This window comes from Equus quagga, chromosome 10, assembly GCF_021613505.1.
Source record: "Equus quagga isolate Etosha38 chromosome 10, UCLA_HA_Equagga_1.0, whole genome shotgun sequence".
Classification (NCBI taxonomy): domain Eukaryota; kingdom Metazoa; phylum Chordata; class Mammalia; order Perissodactyla; family Equidae; genus Equus; species Equus quagga.
In genome coordinates, this window is record NC_060276.1 from 52,663,721 (window position 1) to 52,683,894 (window position 20,174).

Sequence of the window (20,174 nt, forward strand, 5' to 3'; positions counted from 1 at the left end):
CACAGCACAGTAGGGAGGAAGTCAGCCAATTCCTGATTCTTCTCTTGGGAAAAAGGAAAAGGGAAGAACTTGCTTGCAACCTTCTGATTTGTCTTGGGGATGCCAAGAGACTGGTTTCTCTCTCACCTGATATGAATGGTGACGGAAATGGTGAAATGGTTTGTGTATCAGGTTGGGGCCACTGAAAACAGTAGTATCATGATGTAAAAGAGCTACAGGAGCCCTGCAGATTTGTGGGTGCTGAGGGTAAGATATGATGAGCATAGGAATACAATAGAATATCTAAGTTTCTAAGAATAAACAGGAATGAGATGCTTAGGGGAAAGTAATTCATTTTAAAGGAGCTATATTTATGGGGGAATTTTGGAGGGGGAAAGCCCAGGGAAGATGTATGCCACTTTAAACGTTTGGGAGAATTCACCAGGAAAAACATCTGATGCTGGGCTTTTCTGTGTTTGGAGGTTTTGATTACTGATTGGATTTGCTTCCTTTAATTTTGAGATTAGCTTCATCTTGTTTTTCTAGGTTCTCAATGTGTAAATTTGGTTGTTTATTTGAGATCTTTCTTTTTTCTTAATGTGGGTATTATCACTATAAACTTCCCTGTTAACTGATTTTGCAGTATCCCACAGGTTTTGATATGTTATGTTTCCAATTTTTATTGTTCTAAGACATTTTTTGATTTCCTTCTTGATTTCTTTCTTCATCCATTTGTTGTTCAGGTGTATGTTATTCAATTTCCATGTATTTGTGAACTTTCAGGCTTTCCTCTTGCTATTGATTTCTAGTTTCATAGCATTGTGGTCAGAAAAAGTACTTGGAATGATTTCAGTCTTCTTAAATTTGCAAAGACGTGTGTTGTGACCTATCATATGATCTATCCTGGAGAATGTTGCATGTGCACTTTAGAATAATATACATTCTCCTACTGTTGGATGGAGTGTTCTATATATGTCCTTTAGATCCATTTGGTCTAAAGTATGACTCAAGTCTTTCATTTTCTTGTTGACTTTCTCTCTGGATGAGCTATTCATTGTTAAAAGTGGGAGTTTTGAAGTGCCCTACTATTATTGTATTGTTGTCTATTTCTCCCTTCAGATCTCTTAGTATTTGCTTAATATATTTATATTATATGCTCCTATATTGAGAGAATATATATGCAATTGTCATGTCTTCCTGATGAATTGACCCTTTTGTCATCATACAGTGACTGTCTTTGTCTCTTGTTAGCAGTTTTTGCCTAAAGTCTATTTTGTCTGATATAAGTATACCTACCTCTGCTCTCTTTTGGTTTCTATCTGCATGAGATATATTTTTCAGTCTTTTCACTTTGAGCCTATACATGTCCTTAAAGTTGAAGTGAGTATCTTGCTGTCAGCACATAGTTGGGTCTTGATGTTTTTTGTCCATCCTGCCACTCTATGTCTTTTGATTGCAGAATTTAATCCTTTTACATTTAGAGTAATTATTGATAGATAAAGACTTACTAATTCCATCTTATTAATTGTTTTCTGCCTGTTTTATAGTTCCTTTGTTCTTTTCTTTCCCTCTTCTTGTGAATTGTGAATTGGTGATTTTCCATAGTAGTAAGCTTTAATTCTCTTCTTTTTATTTTTTGTGAATCTACTGTAGGTTTTTATTTTGTGGTTAACATGAGGCTTCTATAAAACATCTTATATGTATTACAGACTATTTTATGCTGATAACAATTGAACTTTGGCCACCTACAAAAACTCTACCCTTTTACTCCCCCTTTTATGTTTTTGATATCACAATTTACTTCTTTTTATAATGTGTATTGATTAACAAATTATTGTAGCTATAGGAATTTTAATACTTTTGTCCTTTAACTTTTTACTAGAATTAGGTAGTTAAACAGAACATCATATTAGAGTATTAGAGTATTCTGCATTTAGCTATATGCTTACCTTTACCAGAGTGTTGTATATTTTCTTGTGTTTTCATGTTACTAATTAATTTTCTTTCGTTTCAGCTTGAAAAAGTCCTTTTAGTATTTCTTGTGAGGCAGGTTTAATGGTGATGAATCCTCTCAACTTTTGTTTGTTAAGGAAAGTCTTTATTATGCCTTCATTTCTGAAGAACAACTTTTCTGGTTAAAATATTCTTGTTTACCAGTTTCTTCTTTTCAGCACTTTGAATATATCACCTCACTCTCTCCTGGAATGCAAGGTCTCTGCTTTGAAATCTGCTGATAGTTTTATGGTGGTTCCTTTGTATGAGAGAATTTTTTTTTCTCTCACTGCTTTTAAATTCTCTCTTCACCTTCAACTAGATAGTTTTATTATAATGTGTTTTGGAGAAGATCATTTGGGATTGAAGTTTTGGGGCAATTATCTTCATGAACTTGGATGTTCAAATCTCTCCCAGATTTGGAAAATTTTCAGCAATTATTTCTTTAAATAAGCTTTCTATTCCTTTCTCCCTCTCTTCTTCTAGGTATACAATGTTGTGTACATTGCTTCTGTTAATGGTACCCTATATGTCCCATAGGCTTCCTTCATTCCTATTCATTCTTTTTTTCTTTTTGGTCATTTGGTTGGATAATTTCAGTTGATCTGTCTTCAGTCTCCCTGATTCTTTCTCCTGCTTAATTAAGTCTGCTGTTGACTTTCTCTGTTGAATTCTTCAATTCAGCCATTTTATTCTTCAGCACAAGCATTTCTGTTTGGTTCATTTTTATGTTTTTTTATCTCTGTTAAACTTCTCATTCTGGTGTTGTATTGTTTTCCTGATATTGTTAAATTGTTTATCTGTATTCTCCTGTAATTCTCTGAGCCCCTTTAGAACACTTATTTTGAATGTTTTTTTGGAAATTCTCAGATCTCCATTTCCTTCAGGCCAGCCCATTACTGGAGGTTAATTTATTCCTTTAGTGTTGCCATGTTTCCTTTATTCTTTGTGATCTTATTAGCTTTGTGTAGGTGTCTGTGCATTTGAAGAAGCTGTTACCTCCTTCAGACTTTATAGACAGACTTTGGTATGAGAATATTTACACCTGCAACTGGGAGCACTCTGGGTTGAACAGTGACCCTGGGTCTAGTGTTGTAGGGTGCAAAGTGCAGGGGCATGTGGCAGCACTAGGTCTGATAAGGTGTAATATTTCTTTGTCTCAGACTGCTGGGGTCCACAGTATCAACAATTTGATGACCCTTGGCAAGTGCTGTGGGGGGGTCTGCCAGTCACTGCAAGGGCTGTTATGTTGCACAGTGGGGCTTCCAGGTCTAGCAGATAGGGACTAGGGCAGGCAGCATTGATGGCCAGAGCTGCTGGTGTGCACACACTTGTTTGTGGTGCCCAACTGCAGTTGACTGTGTCATGGCAGTGGCCAGTTGTGGACATGCATGTAATGGTAGGGCCCAGGGCAGCTGGCAATGGCTGAGGCCAACTACAAGCTCACTTGCAGCTGTGGTAGTCCTGGCTCTCAGTGTGCTCTCCTGTGGCTGCATCTCCTCCCAGGTGTGTGAACTACATTAGAGGCCAGTGATTTTTGTCAAGCAAGTTGTGTGAAAGTGCAAGGCCAGAGGGGCTTGCCCTGAGCATGTGTACAGCAGCAGGGTTCAGCTGTGGGGGTCTAGGCTGGCACCTTGCTTTTGTGTAGATGCAGGCGCCTGAGCTGGCTGTCAGTGCAGTTCCCTAACTCTGGTAGGGTTTGGCAGAGAAGGTAGTGGGAAGTGTCTCAGGTGGTAGGTGGCAGCAAACACAAACATTTGTGGGGTGAAATCCGGTGAAATCTGCAGGGGGTCCACAACAGCTGTGCTGGCCATTAGTTTTTTCAGTCATAAGATTTGCTAGGTTTGTCTGCAGAGAAAATCATTGTAAACGTGGATTGCTCCTTCTGTGTGGTTGCTATTGGTAGCTCCTGATTTTATTCCTTGTTCCTAGCCATCTCCATATGTCTCAGCTTTGCTGGTCTGGGTGGGGTAAAACAAAAGCAGGACTTTTGTGTGGTGCCCCAAAAGGGTAGGGAAGCTGGTCACTCACCCTGCTCTTTCTTTCCTGCTAAGGAGAACTATCTGGGAAGTTCCCTCTTGGCACTGAGCAATGCCATTTCGGGGATGGGATGATGCAGGGAAAATGAAACTATCTCCTTTCTCTTCTTCTGTGGTTATTCTCAGGTTTTTTGTTCTATTGTGTTACTAAAGTTTCTTAAGTGTAATCCAGAGCTCTCACAGAGCTGTTTTTGTTCATGTAAAGCTAATTGATGATCTTTGTTGGCTGATGGAGGCTTGGGTATTCTAAATTGCCATTTTAGTGATGTCATTCTCAAGAGACTCACTTTAGATCTAAAGACATGCATGTATTGAAAGTGAAAGAATGGAAAATATATTTCATGCAAATGGTAAACAAAAGAGAACAGCAGTGGCTATACTAGTTCAGACAAAATAGTCTTTACATTAAAATTATTAAAAGAGACAAAGAAAGATATTGTATAATGATAAAAAATTCACATCAACAGGAAGATATAACAGACATCAGAGACCATAAATATAGGAAATATAAATATAGAAAACAGACACTGTTTGAATTGAAGGGATAAACAGGGCACTTTACAAAATAGTAAGAAACTTCAATACCTCACTTTTAATAATGGAAAGAAACAATGAGACAGAAGAACAGTAAATAAAAAGAGGATTTGAAAAACACTATAGATCAATTGGATATGACATAGATATAGAGAACACTTCACCCAACAAAAGTAGAATGCACATTTTTCCCAAGTGTACATGGAGCTATCTCCAAAATTGACCATATCGTAGGCCACAAAACAAGAATTAATAAATTTTAAAATATTGAAATCATGAAAAATATTTCTTCTGATTACAATAGAATTAAACTAGATGTCAATCAAAAGGAAAACTGGAAATCATGGAAATTAAACACCACACTATTAAACAACCAATGGGTCAAAATAGTAATCAGAAATGAATTTAGAAAATATCTTGAGATTAATGAAAATAAAACCACAACATACCAAAACTCACGAGATGAAGCAAAAGCTGTGCTAAGGGGGAAATTTGTAACTGTAAACTTAAACCACTTGGAACTAACAGACATATATAGAATGCTCTACCAACAACAGCAGAATATAGATTCTTCTCAAGTGCACATGGAACATTTTCTAGGATACATCATTAGCTAGGATGTAAGAAAAGCATCTATAAATATAAAATAAGTAAAATTATACAAAGTATGTTCTCTGATCACAATGGAGTAAAATTTGAAATTAATAAAGAGAAAAAACTTGACCTCTTCACAAATGCTTGGAAATTAACACACTTAAGAAATCATAATGAATATTAAGAATATATTTAACAAAAAATTACAAAAATTATACTTTGAATACTACAAAACATTGTTGAAAGAAATTAAAGAAGACTTAAAAAAGGGATGTCTACATCCTGTGTTCATAGATCAGAAGACTATATATATATATATATATATATATATAGCTAAACTGCTATATGACCCGGCAATTCTACTCCTAGGTATATACCTAAGAGAAATGAAAACATATGTCTACACAAAAATTTGCACACAAATGTTCACTGTAGCAGCATTCATAATAGCTCCAAAGCAGAAGCAACTCAAATGTTCACCAATAGATGAATAGATAACTGAAAAGTGGGGTATCCATACAATGGAATTTTAATTGCCAGTAAAATGAAATGGAGCATTGATACTTGCTGCAACATGGATAAACCTTCAAAGCATTATAGTAAATGAAAGAAGCCAGCCACAAAGTGACACATATGGTGTGTAGTTGTATTAATTATCAAGAATAAACAAATCTGTAGAGACACAAAATAGATTAATGGCTGGGAGTGTGATGGAGTGGGAAATACATAGGGAGTGGCTGCTAATGGGTGCTGGATTTCTTTCTGTGGTAATGAAAGTGTCGTAAAATTGACTAGTGATGTTTGCACATATCTGTGTATATACTAAAAGCCATTGAATTATATACTTTAAATATGTGAATTGTACAATATATGACTTGTATCTAAATAAATCATTTTTTAGAAAGAAATCAAACAATTCAAAGACTAGTCCTTCTTCTGATATACTGCCTTAACAATCTCCAAGCTTAACCCATAAACTGGAAGCCATTTCAGAATTGTATGAGTGTTATTCTTTGTGGCTCTACTTCATCAATAATACTAAGTTTGTTCATATCAGAACAAATATTTGTGAGTGAGACCTTCCACATTACCTTTATTATTTTTTCTAGAGTAAGGAGTTTATTAAATGTACAGGATTTAATAAGGCATAAACATTCAAGACCTTTTCTTTTATACTGCCTCAAATCTATCACATTACCAATCTCTTTTAGTTGTACATTATTTTCAGTAGGACCTGTTGCTTTTTTTGTCTCTTTGAGTTTTAAGATCTCCCCATAAACATGTTTCAAGAATTCCAATCTGATCTAAATCATAGCTTTTATCTCTTATTCAATTTAATTATTTTCTCTTCTCTACAGTTCAGACTTGAATATCAGGGAATAGTGTCTTACGGTCTCTTGGTTCTACCTTTTCCCTTGAAGAAGGGGCAGGAGGAGATAAGAAATCTATGAAAAGGGCAAATTCTCACTCAATTGATACCACTGTAATTTGAGCACTGTTGTCCTCTCTGATAGGTGCCCAAATGCACACTCTCTTCTTTCATCTCTATCTCTCTCTGTCTCTCTCTCTCAAAGTAAATTTGAGAGCTCGGTATTTTGCCACAGAAAGCTAAACAGTGCTGGATACCTATCGCTGATCCCATAAGAGTGATATCTGAAAGAGAGAGGAATTATACAAAAAAAAAGACAAGATTGTTGATATCACAAAATTCAAGAAGTTACCAATATTGTCCATACTTATGAATTAAGTCAACGAATGTTGAAAAGACTAACAAGAGCTGTTGTTAACTTTTTGATCGGAGGCAGGTGACAAATAAATTTGCTAAGCCAAGTCAAAGACCATGATACCTTAGGTGGACCAGGAGAAAAAGCTGGTATATTTAAGAATTTATTTGTTCAACACACAAATATTAATTGAGTGTTTACTGGAAGATACAAATGAATAAGACACAGGCTCTGCCTTAAAGATTCCACAGACAGTATATTCCAAAAGCAACTATTTTTCCATGTGAAGTGAACAAGAAGCCTAGATTGATAATCACTTTTTTATTATTTTGAATTCTCTCCTGTATCCATTTTTTATGAGTTATTACTTTATTAATAAAAATAAGGTTATAAAATGAAAAGATTTCATTTAGGGCTTTGCAGTTAAAATGCAAAGTTTTGACACAAGTTAATATTTAATAAATTTTTTATTAAAGTATACATATTGAAAACTACGCAAATCATAAATGAATAGCATGATGAGTTACCACAAAGTGAATATACCCACATAACCAATTCTCAGATTATGAAACAGAACCAGCATTCCGGAAGCCCCGGTACATGTCTTGTTCCAATCACTACTCTCTCCACACCCCCCTGCCTAGAGATAACAATTCTTCTCACTTCCAACACTAAAGATAAGTTTCACTAGTTGTGAATTTTATATAAATGGAATCATTGAGGGCATATAACTTTGTATCTGTCTTCTCTTGTTCATTATTATGTTTGCAGAAGTCATACATGTTATACAGAGCAGCAGTTCACTCATTTTTATTTTTGTATAAGGATCACTATTAGTTTTACAGGAAAATTCCATGGAGAGAATATCTTGATTATGATAAATCTTTTTCCAAGATTTCCCCAATTGTTTCCAGCTCTATAGACTATGTGCTTATAAATTTTAGCTCAATATGAGGCATATTTATTTATGACTGTTGTAGGGATAACATGATAAAAAATGTTTTTAATGATTAAATTGAGGGTCCTCAACAATGCCCACCTACAAAGATCTATCAGAAAAATTGTGTATCAGATATTATGTGTCCTAGAATCAATACTTTGCAAAGATTGCATCGAGGGCTCTTTGCTAAGTATACCACTTATTTCATACTTTAAAAACATACATATAGAGCACCTATTATATAACATTCTGCCAAACATTGTTATGCACATGCTCAATTTAATTATTCCATGAAGCATTATCCTGATATTAAGCTTACTCATTTAAAGTATATTTATCCAAGCCTCAATTTGTTCAGACAGTAGGCAGTTCTGTGCATACGAAGAAGAATCAGTCTAAATCCTTGCCCTGAAGGAGCTCATATTCTGATGGAAAAGCCATATAAAGAAACCACTTTAATCAAGTGTCGTAAATGGTGTGATACAAGTATAACAGGAAGTTATAGGATCACTGAGCAGGGATACCAAACTCATATTGACGCCAAGGCAGGAAAAGTCTCTTGGAGAATTTAGTCAATAACATGTAGAGGAAATTGTCTGATAAAGTCCAATTGGAGGACTGGAGGTTACGACAGGACAAAGAAAACATCGACCAACACTGAGAAATAAAAGAACGACATATTTGGGGCAATACACGATTTTAGCATGATTTTCACGTAAGGCACATTTGGAGATGTAACAGGAATTGAAATTTGACAATTAGAGAGCCATGTAAGTCCTTGAAGTGAGTTTTCTGTCATACTGTAGAGCATGACCTTTATCTTGGGAATAGTAGGAGATACTGAAAAATCTAAGGGTGGTAAAATGACAATATATGCTATTTAAATAAATGTAAATGATATTAGTAGAGACCTGCCACCTCTCAAGGCTACCCAACTGCTAAGCAGCAAAGGAGGATTATAACCAGTGGCTTTCTGTTTTCAGATCTAGAATTTTCTTCTTAAATCACAGAGCTTTGAGCTGATTGAGAGGAGTTATCTACATCAAATAATGAAGGGGATTGGTAACTATATATTTTAATATATATATATACTACCTATATACATATATGTATATAATACATGTATTATGTATATTACATATTTTATATATATACATACACACACACAGTGAATGAACAGTTGATAATGTTGTTTTGGTCATTCTATTGAGTTATCTTTAGTTTGTACTTGTTTATCTCCTGAACAAAATAAAGAACAATAACTCAAGAAAAGCCTAGACAGTGAATATTCTGATATGCAATAAGAAAGTTTATATATGCAGACGTATCAATTCTCTTTGAATGACTACCTTTTAGGGCAAGGGATAGTCAGGTGTTTTAGGGACCTCTAAATGAGAAAAGACACTTAGATCCCCTTGGCTGTGGCTAAAGCTATTTACTTGCTTGCCTTCTCTAAAATGGCACTTCCTGATTCTTCTTTAAAATGTAGAAAGGTAGGGGCCCACCCGCTGGCGCAGCGGTTAAGTGCGCACATTCCACTTCGGCGGCCTGGGTTTTGCCGGTTCGGATCCCAGGTGTGGGCATGGCACAGCTTGGCATGCCATGCTGTGGTAGGCGTCCCACATACAAAGTAGAAGAAGATGGCATGGATGTTAGCTCAGGGCCAGTCTTCCTCAGCAAAAAGAAGAGGACTGGCAGTAGTTAGCTCAGGGCTAATCTTCCTCAAAAAAAAAAAAAATGTAGAAAAGTAGGCAAAATTTTGTAATAGCTTTAATGACAACATTTTCTGAGGGCTTATGATTTGCTAAACATTGTACAAAGCATTTTACACACACTGTCTAGTTTAATCCTTAAAAGAGACTTTGCAAAAAGTTTCATATCTTTATTGCCACTTTTCAAATGAGAAAAGTAAGGCTCAGAGAAACTAAGCACTTTCTCAAGGACACATAGTTAGGGAAAGGGCAGAGCCAGGATTTTAATTTGAGTCTGTCTGATTATACGTAAAAAATAAAATCAAATTACAGTATTACTACTATCAAAAGTCTTTTAGGGGCATGCCCAGTGGTGCAGTAGTTAAGTGCACACGTTCCACTTTGGTGGCCCGGAGTTGGCCGGTTCGGATCCTGGGTGCGGACACGGCACCGCTTGGCAAGCCATGCTGTGGTAGGCATCCCACATATAAAGTAGAGAAAGATGGACATGGACGTTAGCTCAGGGCCAGTTTTCCTCAACGAAAAGAGGAGGATTGGCAGCAGTTAGCTCAGGGCTAATGTTCCTCAAAAGAAAAAAAATTAATCTTTTTAAAAACAAAACAAAGAGGGGCTGGCCCCGTGGCCGAGTGGTTGGGTTCGCGCGCTCTGCTGCAGGCGGCCCAGTGTTTCATCGGTTCGAGTCCTGGGCGCGGACATGGCACTGCTCCTCCGACCACGCTGAGGCGGCGTCCCGCATGCCGCAACTAGAGGAACCCACAACGAAGAATACACAACTATGTGCCGGGGGGCTTTGGGGAGAAAAAGGAAAAAATAAAATCTTTAAAAAAAAAAAAAGCAAAAAAAAACAAAGATAAAACCCTAAGAATTAAGCAAGATTGTTGCCTAAACTTAAAGCTTTTAGCATATCCCTTGATGGAATGATGAAAAGAAACTGTTTCTCTTCTTAGAATCTAACCACTTGAATGATAGGGTACCAGAATAGGACTCTGAGTTGGTAAGTCATGAGGAGACACCCCTTTGTCATAACATTTAAGCTATAACTTGGTGTTTTCTACTTTCATGTAGGTGTAATAGTAATGTATCATCCATGTTAACTTGATCCCTTAGACTAGACACCCATGGCATAAACCCAATATAAAATCAGATGAAAAAGACTAAGAAACATTAAAAAAACCATACAGCCTATTATCAAATGACGTTTATGGCTCCATACTTTAGTGAGGTATTGTCAATCAGCAGAAGCCTGATTCTCTTCATCGGTCCTCACTGTTTAATGTTACTCCTTTTCCTCAGATTCAAGGTCTAAGGCTCTTGTCCAGTCTCCTCAAATGTATTTCATTCAGCATTGATGTGGAAGTAAGTTAGTGAGTAAGGGAGCCTTTCTTCTCTCTCCAGCAGTCAAATAAAATGAGCATAATTGCTATACACTTTAAATGGATACAGAAAACTAAAGAAAATTAAGATCCATCAATTTCCCATGTCTGGATGCACTATGATGACATAACGTTATCAAAAATCATTTCCATTTGATAATTCTTGTCTAAAATTCAATGTCCTCATGCTGTAACATATATTTCTGTTCCAATGTCCAGTCCTACAAACGGGGAATATGATTTTAAGTGCTCGCATAGCTTACTACTTATTTCAACTGTTTTATATCTCTCAACTACACATTTAAAAGTCCATTAGGTATTACTCTTGTCACTTACTTGGTCCTCAGTACCATGATTACTAATAGGCTCAGTGTTCCAACTCACCATAAGAGTAAGGTGTTCATTATGCTGTGAAGCCTCCTTTCAATATTTAGACCTAAATGTTTCTCTTTATAGTAAATTAATCTATCATTGTACTATAAAGAACAACAACAAAAAAAACCTGCCAGAAATTTTAAATTACTTGTACATAAGCATTTCATGTTTTATTAGAGTGGATGTACATTAAGAAAATCATCAAGGATCAGAGTAATAAATAGGTAGTAGCTGCTCAATTGCATTTGTCAAATATCCTCACTATTGGTAGAAAAAATGCAGCACACTTACTCTCTTTCTGCTTGATGAAATTGGCATAAACTAGGAAGAAAAAAAGAGTTTTGGTCTCACGTTCTCATCTAACCTTCATTAATTATCACACTAATCTCTTTAAATCAGTTGTTCTGCTAATGCTTTTAGATTTCCCAGAACCATATGTAATATAGGGAGAAAATGCAATTAAAGAATTTCACAGGAACATCTGGTAACAAACTATTAACGAAAAATTTGCTCCATATAGGTTATGCTCTGCAATTATATACTCTCATTGCTCAAATTACCTTTTATTTGAAACACTTACCACAGATATTAAGAAATATTTATGTAATTATTTGGTTAAGGTTTATGTTTCCCACTGGAATGTAAGTTCCATTAGGTGAGAGACTGTGTCTGTCTTATTTATTCTTGAATATCCAGATTCTATAGCAAGGCCTGGTCCCAAATATGTACATAGTAAATATTTGTTGCAATACAAACAGATATTAGTATTCTAGTTTACATTTGTTGTACATATGTATTTCCCAACAGAGAATATTTAATGTAGAAAAAAAGAGGTGTGCTAAGTTCCTGGAAATGATATGAAAGATTTTTTTATTATTCTTGAGGTATAATTGACATACTACATTATGTTAGTTTTAGGTGTACAAAATAATAATTTGATATTTGTATATATCGTGAAGCGATCACCACAATAAGTCTAGTTAACATGCATCACCATACACAGCTACAGAATTTTTTGAGTGTGTGTGATGAGAACTTTTAAGATCTGCTCAGCAATTTTCAAATAGGAAATACAGTATTACTAACTATACTCACCATGATGTTAATTATATTCCCATGAATTATTTATTTTATAACTGGAAGTTTGTACCTTTTAACCCCTTTCACCCATTTTGCCCACTACCCTCTCCACTCACATCTGGCAACCACAGATCAGTTCTCCGTATCTATGAGCTTGTTTTTGTTTGCATGTTTTAGGTTCCACATATACGTAGGTCAAATGGTATTTGTCTTTCTTTGTCTGACTTATTTCACTTAGCATGATGCCCTCAAGTTTCACCCATGTTGTTGCAAATGGCAGGATTTCATTCTTTTTATGGCTAAATAATATTCCATTGTGTATATATACCACATTTTTTTTTATCCATTCATCTGTCAATGAACACATATTGTTTCCAAATCTTGGCTATTGTAAATAATGCTGCAGTGAATATGAGGGATGCATACATCTTTTCTAGTCAGTCTATCTTTTCTATTTATCCTTTGGATAAATGCCCAGAAGTGGAATTGCTGGATCATATGGTAGCTCTATTTTTAAATTTTTGTGGAAACTCTATACTGTTTTACATAGTGACTGGATCAATTTACATTCACATCAACAGTGCAAAAAGGTTCACTTTTCTCCACATCCTCACCAGCATTTATTATCTCCTGTCTTTTTGATAGGAGCCTTTCTAACAGGTGTGAGGTGATATCTCATTGTGGTTTTGATTTGCATCTCTCTGATGAGCCGTAGTGTTGAGGATTTTTTCATGTACCTGTTGGCCATCTGTATGTCTTCTTTGGAAAAAAAAAGTCTATTCAGATCCTCTACTAATTTTTTAATTGGATTTTTTTTTTGCTATTCAGTTATATGAGTTCTTTACATATTTTGGATATTATCCCCTTATCAGATATATGATTTTCAAATACTTTCTCCCATCAGTAGCTTGTCTTTTCATTTTGCTCACTTTTTTTTTTTTTTGCTGTGTAGAAGCTTTTTAGTTTGATGTAGTCCTACTTATTTATTTTTGCTTTTGTTGCCTTTGTTATTGTCAAATGCAAAAAATTATTGCCAAGGCCAATGTCAAGGAGCTTACTACCCGTGATTTCTTCTAGGAGTTTTATGGTTTTAGGTCTTATGTTCAAATCTTTAACCCATTTTGAGTTAGTTTTTGTGTATGGTGTAAGATGGTGGTTCCATTTCATTCTTTTGCATATGACAGTCCAATTTTCCCAACACCATTTATTGAAAAGATTGTCCTTTCCCCATCACGTATTCTTGGCTCCTTTGTTGTAAAGTAATTGACCATGTACGTGTGGGTTTATTTCTGAACTCTCTATTTGTTCCATTGATCTATGTGTCTGTTTTTATGCCAATACCATACTATTTTGATTACTATAGCTTTGTAATGTAGTTTGAAATCAGGGAACATGAGGCCTCCAGCTTTGCTCTTTCTCAAGATTGCTTTGGCTATTTAGACTTTTTTGCGGTTCCATACAAAATTTTAGGATTATTTGTTTTATTCCTGTGATAAATGCTATTGGAATTTTGATAGGGGTTGCATTGAATCTGTAAATTGCTTTGGGTAGTATGGAAATTTTAACAATATTACTTATTCCAATCCATGAGTGCAGATTATCTTTTCATTTATTTGTGTCTTCTTCGATTTCTTTCATCAACACTTTATAAAATTCAGTGTACAGGTCTTTCACCTCATCGGTTAAATTTATTCCTGGGTATCTTATTCTTTTTGATGCAATTGTAAATGGGACTATTTTCTTAATTTCTCTTTCTGATAGCTCATTATTAGTGTATAGAAAAGCAACCGATTTCTGTATATTTGTATCCTTCAACTTTACTGAATTCATTTAATAGTTCTAAAAGTTTTGATGGAGTCTGTATGATTTTCTGTATATAACATCATGCCAACTGCAAATAGTGACAGTTTTGCTTCTTCATTTCCAATTTGGATGCCTTTTTTTTTCTTGCCTAATTTCTCTGGCTAGGACTTCCAATAATATGTTGAACAAAAGTGATGAAAGTGGGAATCCTTTTCTGGTTACTGATCTTTGAAGAAAAGCTTTTAGCTTTTCACCACTGATTATGATGTAAACTGCGGGCTTGCATATGTGGCCTTCATTATGTTGAGTTACATTCCCTCTATACCTAACTTGTTGAGAGTGTTTTATCAAAAAGACTGTTGAATTTTGTCAAATTCTTTTTTTGTGTCTATTGAGATGATCATATGATATTTATCCTTCATTTTGCTAATATGATTTATCACTTTGTCTAATTTGTGGATGTTGAACCACCTTTGCATCCCCGGAACAAATCTCACTTGATCATGATGTATGATCCTTTTAATATATTGTTGAATTCAATTTGCTAATATTTTGTTGATAAATTTTGCATCTGTGTTCATCAGGGATATTGGTCTGTAATTTTCTTTTCTTGTGATATCCTTGTCTCATTTTGGTATCAGGGTAATGCTAGCTTCATAAAATGAGTGTGGAACTGTTACCTCCTCTTCCACTTTTTGGAAGCATATGAGAATGATTAGTATTAATTCTTCTTTGAAAGTTTGGTAGAATTCACCAGTGAAGCTGTCTGGTCCTGGAGTTTTATTTATTGGAAGACTTTTGATTACTGATTCAATCTCCTTACCAGTAATCAGCCTGTTCAGAGGTTTTATTTCTTCACGATTCTGTCTTGGAAGGTTGTATGTTTCTAAGAATTTATCCATTTCTTCTAGGTTGTCCAATTTGTTGGTGTATAATTTTTCACATGATTCTTTTATGATTCTTTGTATTTATGTGATATCAATCGCAACATCTTCAGTTTCATTTCTGACTTTTTGACTCCTGTTTCTTCTTTATTCTTGCTGAGTCTAGCTAAAGGTTTGTCAACTTTGTTTATCTTTTGAAACAAACAGCTCTTGGTTTCATTAATCTTTTCTATTGTCTTTATAGTCTTTGTTTCATTTATTTCCAATCTTTAAACTTGCTAATATTTGCTTTATATATTTATGTGCCCCTATGTTGAGTGCATAAATATTTTAAAATGTTATATCCTCTTGTCAGATTGACCCCTTTATCATTATGTAATGCCCTTCTTTATCTTGTTACAGTGTTTTATTAAGTCTATTTTGTCCCATATAAGTATAGCTACCCCAGCTTTCTTTTGATTTCCATTTGCATGGAATATTTTTCCCATCTGTTTACTTTCAGTGTGTGTGTTCTTATATTTGAAGTGAGTTTCTTGTAAGCAGCATATAGATGAGTCTTGTTTTTTTATCCATTCATCTACCTTATGTATTTTGATTGGAGAATGTTGTCCTTTTACATTTAGAGTAATTATTGATAGGTATGTACTTATTGCCTTTTTGTTAATGGTTTTCTGGCTGTTTTGTAGTTTCTGTCTTTCTTTCTTTGTGGTTTGATGACTTTTTTAGTGATATGCTTAGGTTTTTTTCTACCTTTAGTGTATCTAGTATACATTTTTGCTTTGTGATTGCCATGACGCTTACGTATAACAGCTCATATTTATAACAGTTTAAGTCAATAACTACTTATATTTGAATGCATGCCAAAACTCTACATTTTATTCTTCCTCCACATTTTATGTTTTTGCTGTTGTATTTTATACCTTTTTATCTTGTGTACCCCATAAATACTTATTGTATTTACATTTATTTTTAGAACTTTTGTATTTTAACTTTCATACCAGCTTTATAAGTGACTAATCCACCACCTTTGCTATATATTTACCTTTACCAGTGAGATTATTACTTTAATATGTTTTGTTGTTCCTAATTAGCTCCTTTTCTTTTCAGCTTAAGGAAGGTCCTTCAACATTTTTTGTAAGGCTGGTTTAGTGGTAATGAACTCCTTTAGTTTCTGCATTCCTGGAAAACCCTTTATCTCTCCCTCAATTCTGAATGATAATTTTGCCAGGTAGAGTATTCTTGGTTGGAAGTTTTTTCCTTTCAGCACTTTGAATATATCAAGCCAATCCCTTCTGGCCTGCAAAGTTTCTGCTGAAAAATCTGCTGATAGTTTTATGAGGTTACCCTTGCATATAACAGGTTGCTTTTCTCCTGCTGGTTTTAAGATTCTCTCCTTGTTTTTAACTTTTTAACATTATATTATATTTTTTAACATTATAATTAAAGTGTCTTGCTATAGATCTCTTTGGGTTCATCTTTTTTGGAACTCCAGGCTTCCTGGATCAGGATGTCTTTTTCCTTCTCCAGGTTAGGGAAGTTTTCAGTGATTTTTTTCTTTAAATAAGTTTTCTGCCCTTTTCACTCTCTCTTCTCCTTCTGGGACTCCTATAATGTGAATATTAGCCTACTTGATGCAATCTCATAAGTCTTTTTAGCTTATCTTCACTTTTTTTAATTCTTTTTCTTTTGTTTCTCTAATTGAGTGAGCTTCTCTTCCTTTTCTTTGAGTTCACTGATCCTTTCTTCTGCTTAATTTAATCTAATGTTGAACCTCACTAGTATATTTTTATGTTCAGCTCTGTGACTTCTGTTTAGTACTTTCTCATATATTCTGTTTCTTGTTGAAGTTACCACTGTGTTCATCCATTATTTTCCTGAGTTTAGTGAGCATCTTTATGACTATTACTTTAAACTTTTTATCAGGTAAATTACTTATTTCCATTTCATTTAGTTTTTTTTTTCCTAAGGTTTATTTTGTTCTTTCTTCTGGAACATATTCCTCTATTTCTTCATTTTGTTTGATTCTGTTTTAATTTCTATGCATTAAATGTAACAGCCCCCACCGCCAGTCTTGAAGTATTGGCCTTGTGTAGGAGATGAACCTTATCATTCAAACCTGCCTGAGCTCTAGGCTCTTGGTTGTCTCCCAAAACTTTGATTGTCTAAGAAGCTTATTTTATTTTTAATAGCTCTCAGTAGTTTAGGATGTGCGATGACCGGTCAGGGTCCCAAACGAAAGGATCTCAGTCAGCACCTAGATTCAGGCTGATTTGAAATCAGATCCTCAAACAGCAGCTTTTAAAGAATGAATATATATAAAGTCCTGTGGGACTGAAAGCATAAGACTGAGCAGCCACTTGACCCAGACAAAATGGAGGTGTCCCCTGGGCAGCAGCTGCAAAAATTAGGGTTCCAGATAAGTATATAATCTCCTTTCTGGGAGATACCAGTGAGCTGTAGTGAGACAGAAGGAGAGTGAAAGACGTTATCCTCCAGCCTACATTCCCTGAGATTACCTGTGTAGCCCTTAGATGTGTACAAGACCAGAAGCCTGTCCCTAAGGTCAAAGCTCCAGGTCAAGCAAGTAGGCTTCTTTTACAGAAACTTTTGGGCATGTTTCAGTCTGCTCTCTGTGCAGTGCCCTGGAGGTGGTAGCATGCCAAGACCTGTCTCTCATATCGTTATAGTCCCATGAGATCCAGGAACACAAGTCCTCCTGGCCAACAGAGCTAGACAATAAAGGAGTATCCCCTGGATGGGAGCCACAAAAACCAGGTCACCAGATACAAAAACTGGGCAACAGACACATGTGGGAGCTCCCCTGCAAGAGATGCTGGCACTCTGGAGTGCAGCAGCGTGAAAGTGCAAAGATAGTTCCTGCCCTCCAAGGTCTCAGGAAAGGTTTACAGTCAGCCTTCAGACGTGTCTTTAATTAGAAGCTTGCTCCCATGCTGTAGCTACGATGATAAACTAACAGGCCTCTTTCACAGAAAGACTAGGCTCCTGGGTCTGTTCCCTCTTTCTGTGACCTAGGGGTGCTAGTTGTTTAAGAACTCTTTCTCCATTGATTATAGTCTTGTGGGACCCACAAGCATAAGCCTCACTGGCTACTAGAGCCAGGTGATGTAGAAGTGTCCTCTGGCAGCAGACACAAAAATTGGGGCACCAGGCAAGGGTATAAACTTCTTTCTGGAAGATACCAGCAAGCTGAAGCAGGGCAGAGGGAAAGTGCAAAGATTGCACCCACCAGCCTGTTTCCTGAGAGAACCTCTGTAGACCCCTATAAGTGTGCCAAACCAGAAGCCAGCCCTACATGCCAAAGCTCCTGGACAAGCAAATAGGCCTCTTTCACAGAAAGACTGGGGGTATGTTTTATTCTTCTGTCTTCATAGTGCCATGGAAGTGTTAGTCCTCCAAGAACTGTCTCTCCAATTGTTATAGTCTCATGAGACCCAAGAATGTAAGTCCCTCGTGGCCTACAGAGCTAGGCAATCAAGGGGCATCCCTCGGATGGAAGATGCAAAAACCTGATCACCAGATGTAAAAACTGGAGCATGAGGCATGTGTAAGAGCTCCCTTCTTGGAGATATTGGTGCTCTGGAGTGTGGCAGAGGGAGAACACAAAGATATTGCCCACTGGATGGAACAAGGCAGAGGGGGATGCAAAGATGTCACTCTCTGAAAAAAGAAAAGTGAAAGAAAAAAAAGAAATAAAAAGCAGAAAGAATGATGACATGCACCAGTTTTAACAAGACAGAGGGAGAGCACAGAAGGTGGTATCTACCAAAATAAATGACTTCTGCCAAAATTAAAAACAAAGAAACATTCAAGATGGCATCCATCAGCTTTAACAATTCAGAGGGACACCAGGAAGATGGTGCCCACAAGCCTCTATTCCCAGATAGTATCCCAACAGGCCCCTGCCCTTCAGACCAACATTTTAAAATTAGCAAATGAGAGGCCATCCTGTGGCATAGTGGTTAAGTCCCGTGTGCTCCACTTTGTCAGCCTGGGTTTACAGGTTCAGATCCCTGGCACAGACTTAGACCACTTGTCAAGTCATGCTGTGGTGGTGACCTACATACAAAATAGAGGAAGACTGGCACAGATGTTAGCTCAGGGCTAATCTTCCTCAAGTGAAAAATAGGAAGATTGGCAACAGATGTTAGCTCAGAGCAAATCTTCCTCACCAAAACCAAAACACAACAAAACAAAAATTAGCAAATGAGTCTCTTTCACATAAAGTCTGGGCACTTTTCAAAGGACAGCTTCTTTGCTGGGCCTTAGTGAGGGCGGCTCTGTGCCCTAACTTTTTAAGACCCATTTCTCTACTTACTACAGCTCCACAGATCTCATGGGCTCAAGCTTCATTGGTCTTCTAAGCCAGGCCTTTTGAAGGCTTGGCTTTCAGGTGCCAGTCTTGCTAGTTGGATGCCAAATGTGGGGTATTAAACCCTTTGCTCTTGTGGGAGAAGCTCCATGTGTTTGAGCTCCCTCCCTAGTGTGGGTTGCCATTCTTGGTGTGGGATTTATGGTGCCATTGCGTCTCAGCCTTTCCTACCCACTTCAATGTGGTTTCCCTTTCATTTACCTGATGTGAAAGAGTCAATTTGTTAGTTTTTAGGGGTTTTTTTGGAGGCACTTGTTTCATACATAGCTGTAGATTTAGTGTGTTCATGGGAGAATATGGGTTCAGTATCTTTGCCTGGGTTCCAGACAAAGAAACTCTTGAAGCCAGGGGGATGTTAAGGGCCTGATACTTTTGTTGTTTCAATAACAATTTGGCTTGCACTAACGATGTTCTGGCAGAATATATTTGAGTGTTGAGGTATCTTTAATGTTCAAAAAGCTAAATAAAAGAAATATACTTTGCTGTATTCAAATCCATACTTAAATGGGTAGATACCCAGTACTGGGATAGTTGGGTCATATGGCATTTTTATTTTTAGTTTTTTGAGGAATATCCACACTGTTTTCCATAGTGGCTGCACCAGTTTGCATTCCCACCAGCAGTGTATGAGGCTTCCCTTTTCTCTGCACCCTCACCAATAGTAGTTATTTTTGGTCTTAGTGATAATAGCCATTTTAACAGGTGTAATGTGGTATCTTAGTGTAGTTTTGATTTGTTTTTCCCTGATGATTAGT